Source organism: Rousettus aegyptiacus, unplaced genomic scaffold, assembly GCF_014176215.1.
Source record: "Rousettus aegyptiacus isolate mRouAeg1 unplaced genomic scaffold, mRouAeg1.p scaffold_m13_p_12, whole genome shotgun sequence".
Lineage (NCBI taxonomy): Eukaryota > Metazoa > Chordata > Mammalia > Chiroptera > Pteropodidae > Rousettus > Rousettus aegyptiacus.
This window is the reverse complement of record NW_023416287.1, coordinates 24,279,961-24,296,047: the sequence shown is the minus strand read 5'-3', so window position 1 is coordinate 24,296,047 and position 16,087 is coordinate 24,279,961. Positions and strand designations below refer to the sequence as shown.

At 40.3% G+C, this 16,087-nt stretch overlaps 1 protein-coding gene across 5 annotated transcripts in view; it reads left to right on the top strand.

The window, feature by feature from the left end:
- The first annotated feature begins 313 nt into the window (after positions 1-313).
- SLC23A2 (solute carrier family 23 member 2) overlaps positions 314-16,087 on the top strand; it is a 112,230-nt gene continuing 96,456 nt past the window's right edge. For 4 of the 5 annotated variants that reach the window (XM_016134384.2, XM_016134088.2, XM_016134531.2 and 1 more), the window contains exon 1: positions 314-411. The gene's annotated coding sequence lies outside the window, so the exon portion shown is untranslated. The remainder of the gene's footprint in view (positions 412-16,087) is intronic. The other variant, XM_036229640.1, reaches the window with a different exon arrangement.

Here is a 16,087-nt window from a genome sequence, read left to right as displayed (position 1 = left end):
GGCGAGCACTCTGCGTTCCAGGTGGGTCCCCAGGAGCAGGTGTGACAGAAAGGGACGAGAAGTGGGGCGGCTTCTACGCAGCGGAGGGAAATAAAAGGAACGTGGTGGGGGCGCACAGAGAACCCCTCAGGGGGTGCGAGCCGGGGGATGCCAGGCTGCGCCTTCCGGAGTGAGGGGGCAGCCTCCGCTCCGGGGGGAGGCGGGAGGGCGAGGGTCGGGGGCGGGGAGGGAGGTGGGCCCCTGGCCGGCGCGGGGGCGGGCGGCTCCGCAGCTCCCCGCCCCCGGCCCGCCCCTCCGCGGCGCCATTTTGCAGGCGGCTGTCGCGGGGACCAGAGCAGATTGAGTGGCGGCGGCGGGCAGTGCGGTGCTCAGGCGCGGCGGCAGAACGGGAACCCAGCAAGCTGCAGCCAGGTGAGAGCCGGGCCGCCGCGTCCCCCCCCACCCGGCCCGCGGGGCCGCCCTTGCCGGGCCGGGTCGCGAGGTGCCCGCCGCGCCCACGAGGCCGGCCTGGCACGGCCCCCGCGCGCTGTCATCGGCCCCGCTGAGCGGCCTGCGCCCCCTACGCCGGCCCTTCGCGGCGGGGCGCGTGGATGTCTCGCGACCTCCAGTCCCCGCCGAGTCCGCTCGGGCCCCCAGGCGCTCACCCCTACGCGGCTTCGGAGCCTCAGTGCGCTCGGGCCCTCAGGCCGCGCCGCGGGGAGTCAAGTGAGATCCCCCCGGGACCCGTCTGGCCGCCACCGCCTCCTCCCTGGCCCTCGGCCCCCACGTCTTGGGGTCGCTTTCCCCTCGCTCTGCCGCAGGAGGTTCGCTCGGCGCACCCCGGATTTTAGGGCCATCTAGAGGGGCTGTGAGCGGAGGTGGGGGGGCGCCTTTTCCATTTTGGCTTTCTTTTCTCCTACAAAGGCTGCGCCAAGTAATTTTAGAAGCAGCTGCTCGGACCCCAGCGCAGGCTCTTTCCCTCTGGTCTGTTCCCGAGGACCGCGGGTTCCCCTTGTTGCCACCGTGCTGGAAAGAGAAATTGACGTTTTCGAGTGTGACTACTTTAAGGGCGCAGAATTTTCTCCTTCCTATGACACCATGTGTCCTCTTGGATGTGTAGTTGACAGGAACTGGGCCTGCAGGCTGTGGGTTTTAAGCATGATTGATGGGAAATTCTTGATTGTCAGGGCAAAGGGTAAATGAGGGCAACTGCAGGTGGAGGAAAGTCACCCATAAGGGATTTCTGGGTCTAGCGCGCTAGCAGTACCTGCTACTTTTATTCTTGCAGCTCAGGGAGGCAGGAGGGGGAAGATGATGTCCCTGCTGACGTTTGGGCCATCCCATGTGCAGAGAAGGCCAGGGATGTGCAAGGACTTGGGACCGGGAGTCCCTAGACAGTCTGGTTTGAGCTGTCATTAGTTGGCCATGTGACCTCCCTCTGCCAGTTTTTTTCTCTAAAAGCCATTCTAAAGGCGGAGGCTAGAATCAGGACTGGCTGCAGCATTTTATTATGGTTTTGCATTTGAATACTCTTAGGCTGGGGCCTCACCATTTCCAGTTTTCTGCACCTGCCTTTCCCCTTCTCACCTGACTTTGCTAGCCCCTGGTGTTTGATTCTGGTGAGATTTGTAAAGGGCCTTTCAAGCTCAAAAATTGTGAATTCTGTTCTGGATGGGTTACAGTTGACTCTATCAGGGTCACTTGTGAACCTATCACTACTGGTCTCTTTTCACTCATCCAAAATTTAATAGTTTTTGGGCACCGGCCTTTTAAAAGGCCAGCAGTGGGCATGCACAGTATAACCTGTGGTATACCTGTTAAAAGGAGGCAAGCGGGTGGGTCCAGCAGGCTACCTGTCTCACCTGACAGCCTGAGCGTGAGCTATCTGCTTTCTAGACTATTTCCTTTGCCAAAATGGCTTCTTCGAATACAAGGGCATTTTTCTTTTGGTTTCTTTGCTCAGAATGGGGAATGATTTTTTTCTTTTTTTTTTCTTTTTTTTTAAGAAACTAGGTATTTTAAGAACTGTGCATATTGACAATCCCATTCCCCTGGCCACCCCTCCATGAATGTGCTTTCTGACTGTGGCACAGTTAATTAAGCAGAGCTTTAATGTCTGTTAGGATGTTTCAGAAATGCTTATGAATGTACCTGGCTGGGATATTGGAGCATTTGCCAGGTTTCATGCTACACTCCTGATCCCATTTGTGTAGCAAAGGCTAGTAGACTTGGCATTGCAGAAATAAGTTAGATGACACGGGAGCAAGTTCATGTTAGTGCATCAGTCCATTCACTAATTTGATGCCAGATGTTCAAGTCATTGTTGATTCAGTCCTAGTCCTTTGCCCACAAGGATCCTATGGTTTAGTTTGTTGGATTTTGGAAATCCTGAGTTGGCTATTACCATCCTCTTCAGTGTTCTAAAGACAAACCTGGATCCATTTAGGGACTCATTTCTGGCACCACTGGTAGCTTAGGGAATTTTCCCATTTTGGTTAAGGGAATTAAAAGTCAACAGTTATAATTTGCAGGTATATAGTGCTTTGCATTTGTAAATGAAAGCTTTTTAAAAACTTATTTTTACTTAATCCTCTTAGGCTTTTTTAATATAAACATTTTACAGTTCTTCCCTGACCTGTTTCCAGGCCTTGCCTGTAAAACCTCCAACACACTAGTCACAAAGCCAGATAACCTCATTAATTCATTTTTACTCCCTGCTGTTCTTCCAGTTATGCTTTCTCCTCAGAGGGCGTGTGGCTGCGCTTTCTTTTATTCTTTTGCTAGGGAACATTCCTGCTCCACCTTAAGGTATACGTTACTGCCATGGCATCAAAAGAAGCCCTTTGTGTACTTTATGGCACTCTTCGTTTTCTCCCTGGCTTTGCGATTTCTAGCCTGTTATATTGTCACAGGTGCTAGATTGTTGGCTCTCCAATGATTGAGGTCTGCATGCAGCTTATACTTTTCATAGTCCTTTCACTCCTTTAATGCATTTATTGAGGGACTCCTGTGTGACAGTTTTTGGTGCTTCGGATGCCGCATGGAGATTCCCTGCCCCTGTGGAGTGCACATGCTGGTGGGGAGGCAGACAATGAGACTTTGCTCTGAAGTAGAATCTGGTAGTATTGTGGGTATTAAGTGTTGAGGTGGGAGCTGAAATTTTAGGAGGAGTAGACAGGGAAGGCCTGAGTCATCAGGGAGTAAAGATGAGGAGGAGGTGAGTCATATCTAGGGGAAGAGCATTCCCCATAAGGAAACAACAAATGCAAAGGCCCCGAGGCAGAAGGAGAGCATTTATTTTTGAGGTCAGCAAGACAATGGGACTTGGATCATGTAAGGCTGTGTGACTGCAAGGTAAGGTCTGTAGATTTGAGCTAAGGTCTGTAGATTTTTCTTTGAGAAGGGGGTGGGAGCCATTGAAGGGTTTTGAGTAGAGGAGTGACTTCAACTTAGGTGGCTTTAGGAGACTGAAGGCAGGGAGGGCAAGGAGGGCAGCAGGATGACCAGTTAGTTCAGTGCTGAGGGTGGTGGGTCAGACCAGGGAGACTGGGGGTTGGCGATGGGGAGACAGTGAGGAGTAATCAGATTCTGAGGTGGGGCTGAGGAGATTGCTGATGGACCAGATATAGGGGTGAGAAAGAGAGTTGACAGCAATGCCAACATTTCTAACCTGGGCACCTAGAATGAAAGTAGCTATTAACTGAGATGCCTAAGGAGCAGTTTTAGGGCATGTTAAGTTGTCACACGCCAAGCTGACATATGCAGATGCCGTTGTAAAGGAAGGGGCAGATATGTTGGGGAAGGCCTCCTCCATGGAAATAGAAGTTTTTTTGTGAATATCTCATGTCATTTGTCTTCTTGCCTCTAATCTTAAGCAAGTTCTTGACCTTAGGTCTAGTTGTGACCTCTAAGGCCCTCCATAGAAATCTTCTCCATGGAAGAGAGTTCTATCTACTCATTTATACGTTATCCATTTCTTGCACTATTTAGTGGTGGTACGTGTTATGCAGGCCTAGAATCGTAAGATAGCACAAAAAGCAAAAATATAGATTCATCAAAAATGACCCTTAACAAGACCCTAAATCCCAGGGAATGTGGTAGACATGATTTGCATATACACTCTATACAGAAATATCTTAAACGTCCAGTGTAATAGTGAACAGTGTATAATTTCATAGAGGATTATATTGAGGACTTAAATCAAGTGTTCTCACTGCCATGAACTTTTCAGCAACTTTAGATTGTAGCCTCTTCTTATTTGCCATCATGTTGACTCGAATTTTTCCTTATGCATTGTTTTCCAGTCTCAGTGAGTTCTTCAGTTTTATCCTTTGATCCCCATTGTGTCATTGCTGCCTTGGGCCTCTGCTTGCCTGGCTGCCCCAAACCATGGCTTTCTCTGGTCTGTGGTCAGGAAGGCCTTCATTCATGGATTCTTTCTGTAGGGGTTGCCCCAAACAGCTAGTCCTCAGACTCTTATTTCAGTTGTCCTTGGGTATCTCGATGAGTGCTTTGTGTAGGTGCACCCACCTAGATGGTCACCTCTTTCATATGTATGTGAATCTTACAGAGATGAAGTCCTCCATCTTCTAAATTGAATGTGAGAGCATTTAAAAGGTGCACTTTTTCTCTAGAGCCTTTCCAAGCAATATAGGGGAACCAGCAAAGACTAGATGGCCCCCATCTAATAGGACCAGTGCAATAATGATGGTGCCAGTGGGCATTGGTTATGTGCTGGGCACTTTGAGGTCATTATCGGTCTACATTTTAACAGTGAAGGAACTGAGGCTTGGTTAACTTCTCCAAGTTAACACCTGGATCTTGATTCTGCTCTTAATGCTTCAGTAACCTGTGGGGCCCTCAGTGATAGAACACTATTCGTAAATCTTGTCTGGATTCTAAGTCCCTCTTGGCATAGAAAGGACAGAGAGCTATCATCAGGTGGGTGCCAGGTGCTCTGCCGGCACTTCCTGTGTTCATTGAAGTCATTTAATCCCAGCAGCTCTGTGAAGTAGGTATTACTATTCCTCTTTTACACTTGAGGATGCTGAGGTTTGGTAGGGGAGGGCAGCCGCTTGCCTGAGATCATGGTGCTGCCAAGTGGCAGGGTCAGAATTTGACCCCAGGCTGGTCTGAATGTCAAGCTCTAAGTTAGACTTTAATCATGCTGTGCCTCTATGTTCCAGGATGCTTTTCAAGGATTTGGGATTGAAGATAGAGTTGGGCAGGGAAAAGAGGGAACAGCATATGAGTAAAGGAGCGATGTCTGTGAGAGGGGTTAAGTGTGTTAGGATGGTTGGTAGGAGGCTGAGGATTTGGGTGCAAAGAGTACTTTGACACTTTATTGTGAAGCTCGAATATTGTCACGGAGAGACTCCTGGAGGGCAGTGACCTGCTGAAATGTGGGTTGTAGAAAACTCTTGGGCAGTCTGCAGGCTGAAGGCTGAAAGAGAGCAGAACCTTTCTCCTGCCTTCTTATCCTGCCTGTTGTTCATTACTGGCTACCGTGTTTGCCTTTGTGCACCCTAGCTTGGGTCCTTTGTTCCTTCATTTTAGTTTCCCCGTTCTTTAGGAATCTCCCACAGTCTCCCACCCTAACACATGCACCTCTTTCACATAGTCTTCCTTTGAGGTGGCTTTTCTTTGTTCAAGCGAACACACACACCAGCTTCGTTTAATTAAACCTGCATTAACTTTTTCATTCTGGATCAGCACTTTCTCACCGAGGTCTTGCCTTTAGAACTCCGTGATGGTCTTCTCCTCCCGATCCTGATGGAAAGCACTGCTGGAAATGAGATTTCTCATACATTGCATTGTAGTTGGAGTTTCAGCCTCAAATTTGGTTTGGCTTTCTTGTCCCCTCTGCAGTGCTGGCTGAAATCCTTGTCCCCTCTGCAGTGCTGGCTGAAAGCCATGTCCATTCAAGAGACCATTTGACCTGCAAGCTTAAAATTCTTGCTATCTGGTCCTTTATAGAAAAAGTTTGTTTACCCCTGTTTCATAGTAATATATGTGATTAGTGCTAAATTTTTTCTGTAGAATTCATATTTTATTATTAAGAGCTCTTTATCTATTAAGACATTGCTTTACAAATTATTCCACAGATGTATGGTATGGGGGAATATATATGCATGTGTTAGGGAGTATAACAAGCATGACACTTCTTTTTTAAGTCTTCTGTTTTATCTAAAACTAATGTGAATTTAAAAATTCTGCTTCAGAAACATCAGTGCTTGGTTTAATATGAATCATTTTTCCTCCTTAATCTTTGTAAAATTGATGCTTTTAAATGTTATATATGATCCTACTTTCATTGTGTTTGAGAAATATGCTATTAAGATTTACATTTTTTTGGTCATAAGTTGTAAATATTATATATTTTGCATTCATATATGTCAGTCTTTTTCTTTTTCATGCCCTCTACCTCAAGATTTTTTAAATACTCACCTATATTTTTCTTTAGTTCTTTTTTTTTGTTTAATATTTGGCTACAGTTAATATTTGTATATGAAGTAAAGATTATTTTTTCTCTACATTTATTCCCACACCGTTTATTCATTAATTCATCCTTTTCTTATTAACTTAAAATAGCACCTCAGTCATGCTGAATCTTTAGATCTGTCATGGGACTTATTGTTTTATTCCATTTATCTGTTTCTTTGCCATGACCTTGTTATTTTCATCATTATAATCACCTTGCATTGTGTTTTACTGTCTTGTAATGCCCACACTCAATTTTTTTTTTCAATTTAAGGTTTCAAAATAACTTTTATTGGGAAATTTCATTTAGTGTTTAAGTTAATTTGGGGGGCTTTATAATATTGAATTTTCTGTCACAAGCATAAACCTTTTGATTTATGCATTCTGTATATCTCATTTTTATAGCATTTTCTACCATAAGGTCTACAGGTTACTTGTTTATTGCTCTTTACTGAAAAATATTTGCTATTTAGAATGAGATTATTTCCCCCTGCTCCTCGCTTCTCCCCACATACATTATTTTCTAACTGGTACAGAGCAAGTATAAAGGAAGTAGACAGCTGGCAGTCTATATATCTTATAACTAACTGCCTGTATTATTCAGGGTAGTTAATGTTAGCTAAAATCTGTGTCTTAACACAATAAAAATTTATTTCTTGCGCACATTTTTCTAGGTGGTTTCTTCCCTAAGTAATAAGTTGGGGGAACTAGGTTCTTTCCATCTTAGAACACAACTGACTTCAAAATGTGGCCTCTAAGTTTGCCATGGAATTTCGTGCATGGAATATTATTTTATGGGCCAAGCTTGGAAGTGTAGTCGTATTTTTCCCACAGTCTTTTTGGCCTCATCCTAGGTGCAAGGGGGATGGGAAATGGAGTCATTTTGTGTGTCATGAAGAAAAAGGAATAACACCGTGTCTGCTATACTGCCTAATCAAACTCTTATTCTTTAGTCGATTTTCTTGAGTTTCTTAGTAATCATAATTGCTGCAAATGATTATTTTGTTTTCTTATACATTTCTTTTTCTTATTAAATTGTAGAGTACTTACAGAAGGGGTTTAACTGTGACAGTGGTTCTTCTCAATTTTTGTTGGAGTGCAATATTGTATATAATATTTAATATTAAAGAAGTGTCCTACTATCAATGTCTTTTCCACTAAATGACAGTGTCATACGTGATGTTTTTGAATGAGCAAAGTTTGTCATCTTGACATTGACCTTGGAATTTTATATACCACAAAAATTCTTGGTAGAATCTGTCCCTGTTATTGTGGTAATTTACCAAATCAGTCCAGTTTCTCTACTGGTTTGAGGATGACCTCAAATTTCTTGCTAGGAGGAATTATACAAGTTAATATTTGTCAGGTTCATCCCAAGGGCTTCTGTTTTCTAGCCACACCATCCTGTTGTGCAGCTGCTGGCATCTTTTGTGTCAGGCATTCTGACCCACAGTCTTTGAAAGTGTTCTTCCTCAGAAGTTTTGTGGGTTCTTGTTTCTCTTCCTTTATTCTTTCATCCCTGTGTAGATAAACTGAATGTGCTAGCAATACTGATTTTGCCCTTTCCGTTGAAGTTCTTTTTTGCACCTGCTTCTTGACACCCACTGTGATTCCGGGCCCCGCATTTCCAGGCTGTCCATGCTGCAGCTTGCGTTTCCCCCTGTTTTGAATAATTGGGGCAAAAATGTGGTGTTTGCACCCTCCTTCTCCTTCACACATGGATGGATCAGCCGCCAACTCTACTGGCAGTGACCCTGAATGACCTGGGAGCATGAAGCTCCTCTGAACTCTGTCAGAAACCCTGAGAGGTACACGGGATAGGGAATCTTTTTAATTTACTTGACCAATAAAAATGGACGTGGGATCCAGATCGCTTTTTCTAGTATTTAGGTCAGTGCTTAGGGTGATGCTCCAAAGTGGCTTCAACTTTTTTTTCAATTTCTGTTTTAACTCTGAGATCTTGTGCTTATTATTTTGCTTCTTGAGTGGATGTCGGGTCAATTCTTAAAATATACTTTCTAGGCTTATTTTGACTGACTTCATTGATAAGTCTATATCTGTCTGTCTATCTATATCTATATGTATCTTAAAAAGTTTCACAAAAAACACACATAACCTAACATGCTGTGTATTCTGATATTTTCTATTTCTATTTCATAAAAAGTTATGACATGCTAATTTGATTTTGTGATCTGGTCTTGAAATACATGGCTCTAAATTAAAGCCTTTGAGTTAGAAAGGTTATTTATTCATACTACCCTATGGTAAAAGAGCCATGTGGCGTTCTGTGGGAATGACAGGGGAGGGACTCTTGCCATAGAATAACTTTAAAAAGAAAAAAGCTTTATTGGGATATAATTCACATACCATAAAACCCTACCTTTTAAAGGATATGGTTCAGTTTTTATTATATTCACTGAGTTGTATAATCATCAGCACTATCTAATTTCATAATATTTTTATCACCCTCAAAAGAAGCCACATACTTAGTAGCAGTCACTCCTCATCCTTCCCTCTCCTCAGTCTCTGGCAATCACTGCTCTACACTATTTCTATGGATTTCCTTTATCTGGACATTTTATACAAATGGAATCATACCATATGTATGTAGTCTTTTGTGATTGTCTTTTTACCTAGCATAATATGTTTATGGCTTGTCCATGCTTTAGCTTGTAATGGTACCACATTTTGTTTATCCACCAATAAGTCGATGGACATTTGGATTGTTTTTACATTTTAGCTATTCTGAATAATGCTGCTATTAACTTTTGTGTATGTGTCTGTGTGTGATCCTGTTTTCAGTTTTCTTGGGTAAATATGAAGGAGTGGAATTGCTGTTATATGGTAAAGTTCTATGTTTACTATTTTGAGAAACTGCCAAACTTTTCCAGAGTGGTGCATCAATAATAGATGATAGTTCCAATTTCTCTGCATCCTCACTAACATGAGTTATTGTCTTTTTGACTATAACCATCCTAAGAGGTGTGAAGAGGTATTTTTTATTTACATTTTCCTAATGACTGAGATGGAGCATCTTTTCATGTGCGTATTGACCATTTGTATGCCTTCTTTGGAGAAATGTCTATTCACATCCTTTGCCCATTTTTAATGGGTTATCTTTTAACTGTTGTAAGATTTCTTAATATATTTTATATACCAGTCTAATTTGATAGTTTGCAAATAATTTCCCCCATTTTATGGGCTATCTTTTCACTTTCTTTCGAATGTCCTTTGAAACACAAAAGTTTAAAATTTTGTTGCAGTTCCATTTGTGTGTTTTTGTTTTTGTTGCTTATGCTTTTGATGTCATACCTAAAAAACAACTGCTTAAGCCAAGGATACAAAGGTTTTGCCCCTATGTTTTCTTCTAAGGGTTTTATAGTTCTACCTCTTAGATTTAGGTCTTTGATCCATTTTGAGTTAATTTTTGTGACTAGTGTGAAGTAGGGATCCAACTTCATTCCTGTACATGTGGATTTCCAATTGTTTCCAGTCTCCATTGTTTGTTGAAAAGACTAAGACTCCTCTTTCCCCTTGATTGTTCTAGCACAATTGTTGAAATCACCTGACTGTAATCACCCAACATAAATGTTAAGGTTTAATTCTGGATTTTCTGTTCTTTCCCATTGATCTATTTGTCTATTCTTATACCAGTAACTTGTCTTACTTATTATAGCTTTGTATTAAGTTTTGAAATTGGAGAGTGTTTGAAATTTTCAGTTCAAATTTTCAGTTAAAGCATGGTTCTCAACCCTGCCTGCAAACCGGAATCACCTAGGCAATTTTTAAAAATCCCAATGCTTAGGCTGTGCTCTGATCAACTGTTGTTCCTGGCTCTGGGATGAGAGCAGACCGTTTTTGTGCATAGCTGTAGATCCTCATGTGTGAAACATTTGGTCACTTTGGTGAAGAATGTATTAGAGAGGTCTGTTTATGTACTTTCTTTTCATTTAATGTTATCACTGACATTGTTTTCCCCAGAAATAAAATGATTTTGCTGTTGACTTCTTCCTGGGTGTTTGTAGTTGTCCTGGTCTGTAGAGAGAGCAAGGATAGAGTCAGGTCCCTGGAGAGTGTTCCTCATTTCTCAGGAATTTTTGTGTTCTGCCTTTTAGCCATAGGAAATGGAACGATTTGAGAAGACTATACAGGAAATTTGCAGCTATTTTAGGGATTGTCAGTTATTTAAGAATACAGAAGCTATTGGTTAGAATTAAAATTGAAGTAAAAAGGTTATTGGTCAGTATTGGTTAGAATTAAGATCAGAATTACTGGAAGTGGGACTGGTGTCCTGTATTGGAATATTAGGATTGTGGCAAAAACTCTTACATGTAAAGTATTTTACCGATTGAATATTCTTTTTTTCTGGTTTACTTGAAAGTAAAATTTGTATGTGTATATGCACACATATATGTATATTTGTATTTGGTTTAAAATAGAGATCGTATAGGGACTTTTTAAACCTATTTTTTTTACTTAGAAATGTATCTTAGGCATATGAATAAATCATTAAATTGCTCTCTAAATCATGGTTCTTAACAGCTCATTTGTGCTGAATACGTCATGTTTTATTTGACAAATCCTTCTATTGTTGGGCATTAAGCTTATGAGCCGTTTTTTTTGCTGCGGTGAACATAATACAATAGTGAACAGCCTTGTACTGAAATCTATGTGCATTTTTCTGCTTATTTCTTTAGACTACAGTTTTTGGAAGGGTCATCGTTAGCATTTTTAAGGCTTTGACACATACATAACTTGCATGCAGGGTACTTAACGGCATCCTGGTTAACACACTAGGAATTATGCTATATTTAAACTTTTTTCTTTCTCTCTCTCTCCTCCCCCCCCCCACTCCACCCCCAGTATGGGCAAAGAGTAGAATCATTGTGTTTATTCTATTTTTCTATGATAACTAGCACTTTTCAGTGCGATTTTCGCTATTTATATTTCGTTCGGCATATTCATTTCCTTTACCAATTTTTCTAGTTTTGTGTTCATCTTTTTCCTGGTAATTTATAGTTCTTTTTATATCAAGGGTATTGGCACTTTAATACATGTTACAGATATTTTCTCCACTTTGTCTTGTAACATTGTGATGTATTTGAGAAGATTTATTTGTAGATCTTTTTCTTGGAGTTTAGTTTTCAAAATAAAAATCTCACTTTTCAAACTTTAAAGTTTCTAAGGAAATATATTCCTAAAAGATGAATAAAAATTGATCAGACCTGGATTTCATGTGAAATTTTTTTTAGGTTTCAGATCTGCTTGCCTACTGAAACGTGCTTGGAATAATCAGCTGCCACCTTTGAATTAAGAAAGAGTGACATTTGAACTTGAAGATTTTTCAACCTCATGGTCTTAATAAAAAGGAATTTTAAATAGGATGGCCTGGAAGTTGGGTGCTCTTATTCTAAATAGCCAGAAAGTGGAGCTGGGTGTCATTTACAAGCTTTCCACTCAAGTTTAAGCCTGAATACTTTTGGCATTTAGTGCTTTTTTCTTTGGGCACATATGATGTCTCTTTTGGGTTGATGGAGCTCTTGTGCTTTAATTTCTTACTTTTGCTCCAGTAGTGTATTAAAAAGTAAAACTTGAAACATTCGCATCAAACTTAGAGAATAGCCTTAAGTGACTCTTTTTAATTATATCCTTTAGGCTTTTTCCAAAAAATGGGGTTTCCTTTGTGTTCCAGGTTTCTGGAAACACTAGACTTTAGGGCTTATTAGTCTTGTTAACTCCTCGAGGTCGTGGATGGGAACTTAATAATGTGTGTAGTACACCACAGGGAGCAGGCGCTAAGTATCCTCTGTGCGTTTCCTGGCAGTATTTTCCTTTCCATAGTTTCTAATGAGAAATGAGTCTGGTCTGGATTTTGATTCCCTGACTGCTTCCAGTTGGGTGAGTCTCTGCTTCTCCTCTGTGCCCCTCACTGCCCTCAGAGGGTGGGGCTGCAGGATTTCTAAACCATTTGTATTCTTTCTCCCATACACCTTTATTGAGCATGGTCTTCAGGCAGGGTGCTCGTTCAGACACTGGGGCACAGCCTGGAAGAAGCAGCCTGTCTTGAACTCCAGCTTGTCCATTGCCTGGTCTTTCCCTGGTTCTGAGTTCAAAGTTCTGACATCCAGTCATTTCAATCTGATTATTATCTAATCATGACCACTCAGACGTTTTGGAAAGGTTTTCGGAACTTTGGGGGTGAGCATACATAAAATAGTCTTCTCAGTTTAGTCGAACTCAACAGTGCTTATTCACATGCTAAGGTACAGTTTATTAAGGAAAAAATGGAACCATTTACGTTAACAGGGTCTGACTTATCACTGATAATTGCCATTGGGCTGTGCTTTTTTAACTTGGTCATTTTGCCAGGAATATAAATCAGGCATTACTCCTTAGATTCTCAGGTAATTAGGAAGATTGGTGAAGCACCCACTTTTCTTAAATGTTTATTATCCCATTTGTAATAGGGGATTAAATATGTTATGTGAAGGAAAGGCATCCTTCAATTTTTTTTGAAAGACTGTTGCAACTTAAGCATGTGGGAAAAATTATTTTTAGTGGCTTGTTTTACATATGTATTTATGAATTTAAAAATATTTTTCTGATCACAAACATAATACATTTTCATTAGTAATATGTAAAACAGAAAAAAACGTAAAGAAATAAGACACCACCTGTAATCTGACACCCAGGGAGGATCACATGTAATTGTCTACATTGCCTGGCTTGACAAATAAGTATAGTTTTTATGTAAAAATAGAGATGTTCTGCCTTTCTCCCTCACTTAGTAACAAATTTTGACTGTTTCCCCATTTCCTCAGGTAGTGTACTATAGAATGATTTTGTAGTATTTTATCATAAACTATTTTACTGTTATAATTTATACAATCCTTAAATATAAATATTGAGCATTTACTTGTTCTACAACTAAAGTGAATATAATTATACTCATCTGTTTTCTTAGTGCAGTGATTTTATTGGACGTGTATTTTTAAAGGAATGTCTGTTAAACATTTTAAAACGATTTTGACCAAAACCATCCAGCCGAAAATGATGGTGAATAGTTCCCTAATCTTGAATTGGGAAGGACTTTTGAAGCACAAAAGGTGATAGAAGAAATTGCAAAAAGATATTAGATTTGACTGGGGATTTAAAAACCTTTATTTCAGGTTGTGTAAACAGAATGGAAAAAAAAAGTCATTTGCTTTTGCTGAGGAAAATGTTTGCAACATGACAAAGGGTTAATGTCCTTAACTTCCAAGTAACTCTTACAAATGAATGAGAGAAAAACCAAACCTACTGAAAAAATGGATAAAAGGCACTTACAGTTTATAAGAGAACCGTAGACACATGGATCAAAGAAATCAAGATTGAAACCAGATGTCATTCTTTGCATGTCACATTTGCAAAAGTTAAAAAAAAGAATCTAGGAATGGCATGGTTAACATACAGTTTTCTTCCCTGGGGCTTTCTTTGTTGGTTTGTCAGTTTTCCCAGAAGGAATTCAGAAGATTCCTATTTTTCATTTCTTACCAGAAAGGTTAGGGAATAACTGGCCTGTGAATTTGTCTGAGCCTGGCACCTTTATGGAGCATAATTCTTTGCTTCCGTAACTTTATTTGTATATTGTTGTTTGCTCAAGTTTTCAAAAAATAGTTTTCTTAGAAGAATTGCCCATTTCATCAAGATTTTCAGATACATACCTATGCTTATTTTGCAAGTCCTTTAAGAAGTACAAACTATGAAGAAAAAGTATGTAAAAGCATGACAAGTACATAGCATTGTGTGTTTTCCCTTGTTTTCAGAAGATATTCCTTGTGATATTCAGCAAGTATTTTAATTTTCACTGAAAAGGTTTTTGTTTTTAAAATTAGGAGTGGGTGTTTTCATCGGCCTTTTTGGCATCTACTTACTGAATTGATAAAATGATTTGGCTGCCCACGCTTTCTGGCCTGGGGATGGTATTGGCCCAGGGGTTATATCCTTCCTGCTTCTCAAGTGCTAGTGTCCCTTTCTAAGGAAATTGTAAAATACAAACGTGACAGTTTTGTATTATTTCCCCCTAAATATTTTAGTGAATGTTTTTTCTCTGTAAAATCAAAGTCTGGGAACCACAGCATGTAGTACATTTACAAACCCAAATTAAGAAACAACAGAAGCACTGTGACAGTTTCTTGTAAGTTTGGAGTGGCCTTTCTTGGGGAAAGGGGGAAAGTCAGGTGGTGTGTCATTGTGCTCCATGTGACGGGTCCTCTGACTTCCTTACGGGGTGGGGGTGGCGGCGGTGGTGGTGGCGGGTGGTGGCGGGTGGTGGCAGCGATGGTGCTGGTCTTTGACCTTAGCCCTGTCGCCTTGTGTGTGAAGAGCAGATTTTCGTGTTTCTAGAGTGTGGTGGAACATATGAGGGGGAGGGGTGTTCCACTGGTGCTGTGACAGAAGTTCAAGGATGCTCACTGATAACTCAGGCTTTGTTGTTAATTCTTTCCTCAAAAATATATTTGCATTTTTCCAATATTAGAACTTCTGACTCAATTCTTTGTCTTAGTCTGCAATAGAAAGCCCTTCCTTCCAAACACTCATCTTACCAATCAGCTTAAAAAAATATTTCCAGAAATAAATCTGCACCGTCTGTGACTTTTACTTACCCTTTCAGAATTTTTCTATGATTTGTAGCTAAAATGATATTTTGTTAATGTGCAGCTTTGCCCTCATGGAAACTTTTGTTAAAAAATTAATAATATATTTTTAGCTCTTTAAAGGATTTACAAAAGAAGCATACGCATGTTGGAAAATAAGTCCAACTCGTCAGGATGTATAAAGCAGAATTTGAAATTTACACCAGTTCCTATATCCACTACACTTCAAGGCAGTTTGATATTTATCCTTTTTAACCCTTTTCTTTGACCACAAATATGTACTATCTAATTATACTTTTAATAAAAGTGGGATTATACTATGCATGTTGTGCAACTTGTGTTTTTAAAAGAACAATGTATATGATTAGAATTTAACCATAAATAAGCCATTCTTTTAAAGCTTTTCTTTTGTTACATTTTTTTCATGTTCTTTCCATTATTCCTCTTGACTATTCTTCACTGATGGATGTCACCTTAGGGCCTCCCTACTGAGTTTGTAAATTTTTAATAAATACAGCTTAAAATAGATTGGTTATGAAGATTTTATTTTGAGAAATAAATTACCTTTTTTTGCGTTGCACGTAAAATTGTTTAGAAAGAGAAAAACCCAATTTCTTTATTCATATCCTATTATTTAAAATGAATAGTAATATTTTTGTCCTAAACAGCAGAAGACCAATGTTTAGTTTGTGAAATTAAAAAAAAATATGCAGGATCACCGAAGGCTCATCAGAGGCTGGACTGGGACAAGTCTGATGACGTGTGTGTGTTCATTCATTTCAGGGCCGTTGGTGAATGGTGACGCTAACTTGCCCAGAACAAATAGTAGAGTATAAAGATTCACAGCATAGGTATTTTCCAATGAAATGTGTTGGTATCTGGCTAAATTGTCATCACCTTGTGTGTTTTTCTTTATAATGGCGGGCCAGGCTCCTGACTGGTGTCTTGCTGGCTGTTCAGAGAGAGCTGCCAGAGTCAAGCTCTGGGTTTTT